The following is an 11,620-nucleotide window of genomic DNA, read 5'->3' as shown; positions in this document are numbered from 1 at the left end:
TGGAAATTATGCCCAAAGTTGACAAATCTCTTGTGTGCACGCATTTGACCCTGTCTACATACTGAGCAATTGAGTTACCATTTACATCCTTCAAAATGTTTTATCGTGGGCCGGAGTGTGGGGCTCTTGGAATTGAGAATTCAACTTTTTTGGAGGAAGATATTCAAAATACTAGTCCATTTTTAGGAAAAAAGTTCTTCTATAGGAATAGGTGTTCGAGTGGGGCAGACCATGATTCCCGTACTAGAATGTCATTTTTTTGGTTGAGTTCGCCATCGTCACAGAGAGTCTTTCTAGTGCAATTTACCTCTCATGTGTGATGGTTTACAAGCACACATAAAAAGGAGATTTACCCAATTCACACATTCAAATAGTGATTATAAATTTCCCTCGTCACGGAAAAAGTTATTCTTAATGATGTTACTATTACCTATTTTAAATAACTCTTAGAGTCCCTCAAATATTTGCAAGGTGAAAGCTCAGATATCTTACAAAGTTACAAATAAAACATAAGTTTAATTAAGTTTAATTTTGTATGATTGTGACAATTTTAATTCTCTAACTCATCAAATAGAAACATGAGTGTTATTTCTTTTAGATTTAGTTATTTTACCCGATATCAAACGAACAAAATATTAAAACGTCCATAGAAATATATGAACATTGATCTTATCTTTTTTCAAATATTTGGTATATATTAATACAAACATCAATTTTCCTCATCAATGCATACAATAATATATCTGTGGTCAATTTGATTTGGACAACATTTTTTTTTTTCCTTAGCTTCAAGCAAGAAACCTTAGTAATTGGTGAAAAGATTGACTAGGAAAGCTACCACAAATACAATTGCGTCTAAGGCTTTACTACAATGATGGCTTAGCTGAATTATTGCTTGCCAAATTAACCTTTATGTGTGTGTGATTATTTGTGGTAGTTTATGAGTAAAGATTGGTACTTCAAATCCACATTTTCTTACCTTCCAACTAGCTAAACACCTTTTGGAGGTTCTTTTATTATTGATTCTCTCTCTTTTTTCAAGAGAAAAAAAAATCTAAAACCAAAATTTTACTAATTTAACACTAGAATAAGAATTTATTAGAAGTAATATCATCTTTTCGTCACCATAATTGGATTTGTTCTGTTAGACATATTGACAACGAAATTAATACTTGTACTAATTAGAATAATTGGTGATGGATATATTAGAGACGGACACGGATCAAACCGACCCGAGGGAAAGTAAGGGCGACCTGGAGGACGACCCAGGCTAGGGGAGGCCTCAGCCTAGGGCAGCCTGGGCCTTGTACGTGTGCTACACGCACGGACGCGATCAAGGAAGATACAGCCGCCCGCCCTATTCTCATGAGGACGGTTAGGAGGAAACCTTAGTATAAATTAGCTCATTATTGTCTTGATTTGGACATCCTTCAATCAATTCATTCATTTGTAATCATCTTGCAGCACTATTATTAATATAAACCTTGTCTCCACGATACACATTCTTCATCTTTAATTTTCCCTTATATTATTCATATAATTATCCATTTATTTATTCCTATTATTATTGGGTTAAGTGATTTGAGCTACCCGAGTTAATTTAATCCATCATTTGGATTGGACCTTAACCACATGCATCAAATGTTTCTTGTCACTATATATGATTCATCTGGATAGAATTTACCCTCTGCTTTTAGCTGATATTGTTGGTATTGTCTTAGCAAGATTCATAAATTGTTTAGGTTTATTTCTCTTTTAATTTGTATCCAAAATAAATAAACTAAAAAAGAAGAAGAAGATGAAGAAGAAACTATACCTTATCTACATTACATAGTGGACTACTGATAAATGTTCAGTTTTAATATACTGAATATTTATTTTGTAAATAATATACTAAAAGAAAAAAAACCTTTAATACATTAAAAATAAGCTTTTATAAAATGAATCTATAGTAATAAATTAAAAATAACCTTAAATATATTAAAAATGAATGTGTATAAGTCCACAATATAATTGTCTCTAAATTTGTGATGTTTGTGGTCCATTTTAGAGATATTGTAACTAACTAGTCTAAAATTTCTTTATGATATTTCAAAAAAAAAAAAAAAAAAAAAAAATCCACCGGATAAAGTAATAGAAAATAAGTGGCCTTTATGGATGCACATATATATACAATAATTGACCAAAATGATAGGCCAGGATCATAGCTTTTGGACAAGTTCATTGATGGATGGATAATCACTCGGCGTTCTCAGCTAGGCAGTTGGGTGGAGTAGTTGACTAGTCCATCAATCAGGGCATCCTAGCTTAAAATAAGAACTTATTTTGGAACATTACTTTAAAAACTTATTTTGGAACACTACTTTAAGTAGCGTTTCAAAATAAGCTCCTAATTGCCTAACTTTTTTCCATCTTTATCCTTATTATTTTAAAGAAATGACATAATTTACCCTTCCCAATTAAAATCCTTTTCGCTTCTCCTTTCACCGCAAATATTATTATTATTATTATTATTATTATTATTATTATTATTATTATTATTATTATTATTATTATTATTATTATTATTATTATTATTATTATTAGATTTGCAACAATATTGCTACTTCATTATGAGATGCTAGATCATGATTATGCTAATAGTTTTATTTCAAAATGTTAATTTTTTTTAAAGACAAAATGTTAAATTTTAATATGTAAATAAACTAATTTAAATTTTATGAAGATGTTCTTTTTAGTCTTTTTACATTTATCAGCTTATCAAAAAGCTAATTTTACCAAACACTTTCAGTCATAACAACTAGCTTAACAGCTCTTCAGTTTTCAACTCCGAGCTTATAGCATTTCAGTTTTCAGCTCCTTTTCAACTTTCAGCTCCTAGCTTATAGCTTTTCAACTAGATTTGCCAAACAGGGCCTTAGAAGGGCGTTTAAAAGATATTTGGAAGGTCCGTTACTAAGTTAGTTTCAATTTTTTCTTTTGCATTTTAGAAAGAAGATCTCGCGTTTTATGAAGAAAATCCAAGATTGATTTAGGAAAATTTCCTAGTCTAAATTTCTAAACTATTGCATTTCCTTCTTAAGGCTAGCCGCCAATATATAAATACTCTTCGAGGGACACATTGTAAGGGGTTCGAATTTTTTACTTTATGACAGTAAAATGACTCTCGCATTACTTTTGCATTGTTTACAGGACCTGCCGACTGGCTACCTTGTAATTGTAAAACGAACACTCATCATTTCTCTTCAACCTTAAACTTTCTGGTCGAGTGCGATTAACTTCTCTTCTGTAATTTGTAAAAAAAAAAAAATTCAATACATACTCTCAAATAGTAATTATATGTTTTCTTATCACAAAAAAATGAAAAGAAAAAAAAAAATTTTCTCCCATAGCAACCTAAAGTCAACATCATAGACTGATTTACTTCATTATACTCTTTGCTGGCTAAAATCACAATGTATAATTTACTCAACGCACATTCTCAAATACTAGTTTTGAAGTTTCTTGGTCATCATCCAAAGACAATAATAAAATAAAAAGATTATAATCAACTTGTAGGCATTGCTTGCCAGAGAATGCAAAATTGATAGATGATGAAGATATTTGGATTCGAACCCAATAAAATTGAAATAAAAATGACAAAGAATATACTAGTATCTATCTATAAGCCTCCGGTACGATAAGCAAGGACCGATCGCGATGTGACATGGAAGCCTATCACTCTTTTTCCAGCTACAATATATGTAGGGTATGAGGGTCCAATTTGTTTAATTTTCATGTCACTTGCAATTGCAACTTTTTGGTCAGCCGCCTAGCTAGCCACTTGCAACATACACGTACATATCAGAATTGAATTTAATTCGCCGGGACTACATGCCGAAAATTACACTTGTTAACTAATAGTAGTAATTATAATTAAGAATGTTAAGGTAATGCGAAAAACTTTGTGGTTAAGCAGCACAATTGTGGCTCTCTTAAATGGGAGATTACTTGATATTATATTGTAACAGAGCTAATAGTACTAAAAAAGAGAATGTTACTGTAATATGGAGCAAGTAATTAAAAAGTATCAGATAAAAAATTTCACATTTAGAGCAATTTTAATAGTGAGATTTGTAATATGGAGCAAGCAATTAAAGAGTATCAAATAAGGAATTTCACCTTTAGAGCAACTTTAATAGTGAGATTTTTTTTTTTTTGTCACGGACTTTAAAGGTTTTTCCTATAGTTAGGGTCTGCTCAAGACACCTCATGGTCTTAAAAAAAAATAGTGAGATTTTTTTGTCAAAATTTTGTTGCTAATTAAGTAGGAGAGAGATATGGAGGGGCGAAAAAGAGAAAAAAAAAGATGGTGTTGCTATTATCAGGAAGTCAATATAATTGACCTCACAGTTACCATCTGTTCTCTGCTCCATTCCCTTTCTTTCTGTTGCATCATACAGTTAGTAGCAGTTAGTAGTTAGAGGCTGTTAGGAATAGCTAGCAGTTGGTAGTTAAGGGTGGTTATAGCTTTGTGTATAAAAGCTTGTAATCTGCTTCTCTCAAAAACTAATGAAACAGTAACCTTCCTTCTTCTTCTACAATCTCTCTTTCTCTAAAATGGTATTAGAGCTCTCAAAGTGAGAGATTGCAGTGAGTGTGATGATGGCTTCGACAACAGCCTGGCCCCCAATCAACGGACAAACTGCACCAGCCAATTCCGCAGCGAATCACACTGGAAGCGCAGCAGGATCTTCGACATTGCGACCATCAACACCTGTCAGCAGAATGGATAGACATGAGGTAGTCTATGAACCCTTAACTCAGTCTAATCCCTACTATCTGCATGTGAACGAGAATCCAAGCTTGGAACTCGTTTCGTTCCCTTTGGATGGATCAAATTACCATGCGTGGGCTAGAGCCATGACTATGACTCTATCCTGCAAGAACAAAGTACCCTTCATTAATGGGGCTATCAAGAAGCCTTCTCAGGACGATCTGGAGAAGTATTATGTCTGGAAAAGATGTAATAATATTGTCTGCACTTGGTTAGTTCGTTCCTTGTCTCCAACCATTGGACGCAGTGTTCTATGGATAGACACTGCATATGGCATTTGGGAAGATCTGAAGAGGAGATTTAGCCAACAAGATCTATTCCGGATTGCTGAAATCATGTGTGAGATATATCAAACTAAACAGGGTGATGATTCTTTGAATGAGTACTTTACTAAACAAAAGTTGTTGTGGGATGAATTGGTCATTCTTAGACCTCCAATGCACTGCACTTGTTCTGTTAAGTGTGCTTGTGGAAAGAAACTGGATCAAGTGAATGAGCAAGCTGAGAAGGACAAACTGTCCGTCTTTCTAATGGGGTTGCATGAGAAGTACACAGGGGCAAGAAATCAGATCATGCTCATGAGACTCTTACCTGATGTCAATGAAACATACTTAATGGTTGCTCAGCAAGAAAGACAATTCCAGATAGGGGCTACTGGATTTGGAAACCAGCTATGTCAAGCTGGTGAAAATAGCAACAGCAGTGGAAGTGCCTTCTTAGCCAAGGGTGAAGGTGGTTTCCAGCAAGGATATAAGAAGGCACAAGCACCTTACAAGAAACCTGTGTGTACATACTGCGGCTACACAGGTCACACTCAAGATAAATGCTATAAAAAGCATGGATACCCACCTGGTTGGAAGCCAAAATCAAGAAGCCAATCTGTGAATCAAGTACAGGGAGCTTCTGTGGCACATCAGCATAATAGTGATGAGAATGTGTCATTCAATCAAAATGACTTCAAGAAGTTCATGGAGTTTATGTAGATGCAAAAGTCCATCAGCAATTCACCTCTTGATCAGTCACCACAAGCCTCCATCAACACTATGGCTGCTGATCTGCAAAGTGAAGGTATAGCCTCAATCAATTCTGTTAAACATGGTGTAATTGATTGGATAGTGGACAGTGGTGCCACTCACCACATTGTGTCTGATCTGATTCTATTAAAGAATCAAAAGAAAGTTCAAAATCTTCATGTTGATTTGCCAAATGGGCAGAAGGCTGCCATTGCCTGCACTGGAACAGTATGCTTATCCAATAACTTTATCTTACATGATGTATTATATGTACCTGGCTTCCATTATAACCTGATCTCTATAGGATCCTTCATTAGGGATTCCAAAGGTGCCATTGAAATACACACTAACCAATGTATCATACAGGATGTTATCCATGGCAGAATGATTGGAAGAGCTGAGCTGCAAAATGGACTGTATCACTTAGTTTTTCCTATAGTCCCTACAGTTGTTTGTAACACTGCTTCAATTTCTAGCAAGTGTATTTTGTGGCACTCTAGATTAGGGCATGCCTCTCATGCTAAAATTCAGCTCTTGAAGAGTATAGAACCTGAGATTCAGGTCAATAAAGAAATGGCTTGTGACTGTTGTCATTTTGCTAAACAAAAGAGATTGTCTTTTCAATCCAGTATTTCTATAGCTGCTAATTGCTTTGATTTGTTGCATGTTGACATATGGGGACCCTATAAAGTGGCTACAATACATGGGCACCACTACTTTCTCACCATACTAGATGATCACAGCAGAGCAGTATGGGTATATTTGATGAAAGCAAAGTCATAGGTCAGAAGCATACTTACAAACTTCTGTAATCTGGTAGAAAATCAGTTTGAGGCCAGGGTGAAGTGTATAAGATCAGACAATGGAAAGGAGTTTGACATGAGGGAACTCTATAGTCAGAAGGGGATCATACATCAGACCTCTTGTTCATACACACCCCAGCAAAATAGCAGGGTTGAGAGAAAGCATGGCCACCTGCTGTCCACTGCCAGAGCACTAAGGTTTCAGTCCAACACACCTGAGTGTCTATGGGGAGAATGCATTCTTCATGCAGCCTACATAATCAACAGACTCCCCTCAGCTGCTATAAACAATCAAATCCCCTACCAAATATTGCTCAAAAGAGTCCCACAATATTAGAATCTGAAAGTGTTTGGTTGCTTGTCCTATGCCAAAACACTAGGTCAAAAATCAAAGCTAGATCCTAGAGCCAAGAAATGTGTGCTCCTTGGTTATGCAAGTGGAACCAAAGGCTATAAACTACTTGATCTTACTTCCAAAACAGTTATTTTATCTAGGGATGTCATCTTCTATGAGAATATATTTCCCTTTCATCAAAATGATCAGCAGAAAACAATGCCCCAAATCATACTACCTACCCTGAGTGGTGATCCAATAGAGGTGGCTGATGCATGCACCTTGCCTCAGTCTGAGAATCAATTACACTCAACCCCAGCTGTCTTGAATAATAATCCAGTTGAGATGACAAATACATCCTTAAATGAGAACACTGATCAGTCTATTCCAACTTTGGTGCCTCCCCAACCAGAAAGTCATGTCCAACAAGGCAACAGGAAGTCAACAAGGCAAAGGCATGCTCCTGCCTATTTGCAGGATTTTGTGTGTCAAAACATTACTACAAAAACTTCTCCTCATGACATGGACAAAGTCATGGACTACAGCAGTCTTGGTCCATCCTTCCAATCCTTTGTGATGAACATCACAAGTCATGCTGAACCAAGGAACTACAAAGAATCAGTTCAGCATGAATGTTGGGTACAGGCTATGGAAGAAGAACTCAAAGCTCTTGAAGGGAATAACACTTGGGAATTGGTCAGTCTACCTCCTTCCAAGAAGCCCATTAGTTGCAAATGGGTATATAAAATCAAACACAAAGCTGATGGCACCATTGACAGGTACAAGGCAAGACTAGTGGCTAAAGGCTACAATCAAACTCTTGGGATAGACTATATTGACACATTCAGTCCTGTGGCTAAAATGACAACCATCAGGACCCTACTAGCAGTGGCAGCAGCAAAAGGGTGGCATTTGCATCAAATGGATGTGAATAATGCTTTCCTGAATGGGGACTTAGATGAGGAGGTCTATATGCAACTACCCCTTGGGTTCACAAAAGGTAAAGAAGGTCAGGTGTGCAAGCTAAACAAATCCTTATATGGACTGAAGCAAGCCAGTAGGCAATGGAACACTAAACTAAGCATTGTCCTACAAAACTTGGGGTTCAAACAGACCATACCTGACAACTCCTTATTCACAGAAGGAGCAGGTTCCTCCTTTGTAGCTCTACTTGTGTATGTTGATGACATAGTAATTGCAAGTGCTGATTTGGAAAGGATACAAGAAGTTAAGAAACAGCTCAACACAAGCTTCAAGATAAAGGATCTAGGGCCCCTAAAGTACTTCTTGGGTCTGGAAGTGGCCAGACAACAGAAAGGGATTCTTGTCTGCCAAAGAAAATATGCTATTGAGCTGCTTAATGACACAGGATTCACAAATTCCAAACCTGTTTACAGTCCCACTGTTCCATCTCATAAGTTGAGTAAAACTGAAGGTGAACCCCTTGATGACAACACTCAGTATAGAAGGATTGTAGGTAAGCTGCTCTACCTTACCATAACCAGGCCAGACATCAGTTTTGCAACTCAGCAGTTATCTCAATTCCTTGATAAGCCTACCAGGTTACATATGCAAGCTGCTCATAGGGTTCTGAGGTATATTAAAGCTGCCCCAGGACAGGGTTTGCTCTTTCCCTCTTCCTCTGACCTACAGCTAAAGGCTTTCTCAGACTCAGATTGGGGAACCTGTGTTGATACAAGGAGATCTGTTACTGGATTTTGTGTGTTTCTAGGCCAGGCCTTAATAGCTTGGAAGTCAAAGAAACAGCCTACTATCTCTAAGTCATCCTCAGAAGCTTAATATAGAGCACTAGCAGCTACTACCTGTGAGGTCCAGTGGCTAATCTATTTGCTCAAAGAACTTGGAGTAACACACAACACTCCTGCAGTTGTTTATTGTGATAGTAAATCAGCAATTGCTATTGCTGAAAATCCAGTGTTCCATGAGCGTACCAAGCACATTGAGTTGGATTGCCACCTGGTCAGAGAGAAACTAAGTAAAGGCATCATCAAACTCCTCCATGTTGCCTCAACAAACCAGTTAGCTGACACCTTTACAAAAACACATTGCCCAGGATCATTCAACAGCTACATTTCCAAGCTTGGATTGCTCAATCTATACAATCCAGCTTGCGGGTGGATATCAGGAAGTCAAGATAATTGACCTCACAGTTACCATCTGTTCTCTGCTCCATTCCCTTTCTTTCTGTTGCATCATACAGTTAGTAGCAGTTAGTAGTTAGAGGCTGTTAGGAATAGCTAGCAGTTGGTAGTTAAGGGTGGTTATAGCTTTGTGTATAAAAGCTTGTAATCTGCTTCTCTCAAAAACTAATGAAATAGTAACCTTCCTTCTTCTTCTACAATCTCTCTTTCTCTAAAAGCTATAAATGTTTGTCCTACAGATTTGTATAGACTCAGTACAAAGTTGATAAGAGTTTAAAAGATTCTACCAAGCATACAAAAGTCATTTAAAATTCATCCATTTAAAAGTCTTTAAAATGCACTCTATACGATTGTACCCAAAAATACACTCTATACCGTTGAAAATTACATTCTATAATGTAAAAATTTGTACTTCTAAAATTGAAAAAGACTAACATGTCACCGCATTTTTTTAATTGTATTATAGATTTATTAGATTTTTCTAGACAAACAGATAAAATTAAAATTTTGATTTTCTCTTGATAACATTGTTTTCATGTGAATATGGTCCATATATATATGCTCAATGGTATGTTGGCTACTGATGCAATATACAGAAGTTGCGTCCAAGGCTATTTAACAGTGACGGCTTGTCTACATTAATTATTTTATAACATTTTTCCTTGTACAGCAAGAGCTTATCTGTTTGAAATTATATAGTACCATAAAATTCTTATTTAGACAACCATAGTACATTATCATATTACTACTTATTAAATCGTATCCTATTTGAACACAACAACCTTAGACAGTTAGACTTATAGTATCCTATTTGAACACAACAATATTAGACATGCACTTGCTTATAGTACTTTCATTCTTCTAAAAGGTTGAATTCCAATCTTAAGGATCCCCAAACTCTAACCCGACAAAGCATTTGTGAGGATGTAAATCATGGTAACTCAATTGAACATGAACCACAGAGGCTAGACCTTTGCTCACTGCGCACAAGGAACTCCCCTCACTTTGAGAGGTAGCTTCCACACTGCCGCTGGTGAGACTCGATCCCTAGTACTTATAGTACTTTCATGAAATGAAAAAAAAATGCCCTTAAGATTGAGGTTCAACTTTTGAAAGAATGAAAATGAAAAAAAATAAAAAATTACAGAATAAAGTGCACAACAAAAGTTTTAACTTGCCAATTTTATGAAGATATTTGCAGCTTGGATTGTTTGAAATTGTTTGCAATAGATGCTTGTGTGTATATGAGTTGCGTCAGTGTATAACCAAATAAAGAGAGAATTTTATAGTAGTTCGAAAGGTGATATATAATAACTATAATTTCCATAATTCACTCATCTAACTCCTTATTAGCAACAATACCGAATTTCATTATGTAATTTGACACAACAATTAAAAGTGAATATGTATAGTTTTTCTCACAAATTAAAATTTGATCACAAAGCAGCTTTGTTACTTAACTCCTTCATCACTACTCACTAGTCTTTCGAATCAAGGATCTTTCGCCAAATTGTCTTATTCTTAATTACCTGCTATTGCCTTCCGATCCAGTCTAAGGGTCAACCACCAAATTGAAGCTGGATTACCTTCCAATCCTTAATCGTGAGATTGAGAGTTGTTGTCTAAGGATAGACTATGTTAGACATGACTAAGTTGAATCTTGATTGGTTCAAGCAAACTTAGAATTTCTAAGTATCGCTTAAAAATACTTCAAATTCTCTCTTTTTGGATTTTGAGGATTTATCACTTCTAATTTTCAAAGCATTGAATGCATATGAGTTCCTTTTATACTTGATGAAACTTGTTGCCTCTTTTGGAATTATATTGAATAGATTCAAAATATATTAGTTGGCTCTCATTCACGGATAGATAGCTAGTGTTCAAAGCAATCTCCATATTTTAGAACTTTTTTAAAAAAAGTTTAGCCGCCTTTTAACATTTTTATCTTGTTATTTAGGATCCGCAAATTATGCCCTGGAAACGTGTTCACCATGAATGGTGAACACCGGTCCAAACGATACTGTTTTTACGAAAAAAAAATAAAAAATAAATTAATGTGTTGTTAATGGCGCGCGTTTGTGCAGATTATGAATTTTCTGTTATGGGATTATGAATGTACTGTAAATTCATAATCTCATAACAGAAAATTCATAATCGCATAAAAGAAAAACATTTATTAAATTACGAATTTTCTGTTATGAGATTATGAATTTACAGTTATGTAATTATGAATTTTCTATAAATTCATAATCTCATAACAGAAAATTCATAATTTCATTACAGAAAATTCATAATCGCATACCAGAAAATTCATAATCTCATAACAGAAAATTCATAATTTCATAACAGAAAATTCATAATCTCATAAAAGAAAATTCATAATTTCATAACTGCACATTCATAAATTCATGCCTGTACATTCATAATTTATGAATATTGAAGAAACTTGCGCGAAGAGAAAGTAAAACCGCGAAATGTGAAAATGAAGAAGA

At 35.4% G+C, this 11,620-nt stretch overlaps 1 long non-coding RNA gene across 1 annotated transcript; it reads right to left on the bottom strand.

The window, feature by feature from the left end:
- Positions 1-3,116: 3,116 nt before the first annotated feature.
- Positions 3,117-10,970, bottom strand: LOC109179745. The gene is made up of 2 exons (XR_002053968.1): positions 10,551-10,970; positions 3,117-3,286 (listed from the first exon to the last, which is right to left on the bottom strand). It is a non-coding gene; the product is annotated as an uncharacterized LOC109179745 (long non-coding RNA).
- Between the last annotated feature and the right edge of the window lie 650 nt (positions 10,971-11,620).

This window comes from Ipomoea nil, unplaced genomic scaffold, assembly GCF_001879475.1.
Source record: "Ipomoea nil cultivar Tokyo-kokei standard unplaced genomic scaffold, Asagao_1.1 scaffold0980, whole genome shotgun sequence".
NCBI lineage: Eukaryota > Viridiplantae > Streptophyta > Magnoliopsida > Solanales > Convolvulaceae > Ipomoea > Ipomoea nil.
This window is presented reverse-complemented; position numbering and strand designations above follow the sequence as displayed.